Source organism: Bidens hawaiensis, unplaced genomic scaffold (assembly GCF_021521415.1).
Source record: "Bidens hawaiensis isolate Kalapana, Puna unplaced genomic scaffold, B.hawaiensis_p1.1 tig00065328_1, whole genome shotgun sequence".
Taxonomy (NCBI): domain Eukaryota; kingdom Viridiplantae; phylum Streptophyta; class Magnoliopsida; order Asterales; family Asteraceae; genus Bidens; species Bidens hawaiensis.
The window spans coordinates 1,407-2,812 of record NW_027501656.1 but is presented as its reverse complement, the minus strand read 5'-3'; positions in this window follow the sequence as shown (position 1 = coordinate 2,812).

The following is a 1,406-nucleotide window of genomic DNA, read 5'->3' as shown; positions in this document are numbered from 1 at the left end:
CTCCGTCCACGCCTTTTGACCACGTGCTGAATGAGTTCAGTAGCGAAATATTAGGTAGACTTGGTCATATAGTCGTTATACCTATTAATCACAACACCATTCAAACATAATCGTTAGTATATAAATAATACCGAGGATCCTTGATCCGTCGCAACATGGAACATATCTCACGGATAAATGATCCACAAGCTACATAAGGATAGAGTATCCTCAGCATAAAATCTATGCCCTAACAAGAACCATTTTAGACCAATAAAAAATCTTTAAAAAAATTATAAAACAAAAAAAACAAAAATTATTAAAAAGTAAATTACCAAATTCCTTATATTCAATTCTAGTTTTGAGGCAGCGGTATAACAAAAAAACGAAGATCGAATCACGTTGATTCAGTGAATACTCGTGATGAACTTCAAAACTCCCAAATCCCACCCAAAGGTCTAGGGAAAATGAAGAGAAAAATGAAATTTATTAATATTCAAGTCTGTCATTCTGAATTACAAAACCTAAATATAAATAAGTGTTCAAATATGAAATGGGCCTAAAATGGGCCATGGGCCGAACACAAACCCAAAAACAAAAACAAAAAAGTGATGAAAAAACATTTAAAGGCCCAAAACTTTATTTAGGAGGCGTTTTTGGCTTCAGACAAGGGCCAATCTGCCGTAGGCTATTTGCCACAATGTGCTCCTCGTCTCAAGCTTCTATTTGACTGGTAATGGGCCTGAAACGGAGCTTCGTGGGCCAAGTTATGCATGTTTTCGTGGGCCACCTTTTATAACGCGATCTTGGGTCTCCAAATACATAATAGCCCAGTCTTCAATACTTAGGCCCACATCATTCCCCCTGGATAGAAAAAAAATCGACCTCGAATCTGAAGCATCTTAATCATAAGAAGTGTCCCCGTGATAAGGTAGTAAATGCTTCACACTATACACATCAGAACAACGAACGTGACTCGACAGCTTTAGACGATAAGCATTTGAGTTTGTCTTCTCCAAAATTTCCACGGGTCCAATCTTCTTAGCTGATAATTTATTATATTCCCCAACAAAAAAACGATCTTTTGTCAAAATAGCCCAGACAAAATCACCTTCTTCAAATTCAACATGTCTTCGCTTTTGATCCGCAGCCTGCTTATACTTTGAATTTGCTCAAACCAGGTTGTCATGCACATCTTTATGAATTTCATGTAGCCCTTCAACAAAATCTTTCACCTTCTTGGGTACAGAACCAGGAGCATGAAGTGACATCAGATCAAGGGGTCCCCGTAGCTGAGTAGAATAAACCACTTGAAAAGGACTAAACCCGTTACTTCAATTGACAGCATGATTATGAGCAAACTCAGCTTGACATAGCTTTTGATCCGAAGACTTCACATAATCACCCACAAAACATCGTAAAAGATT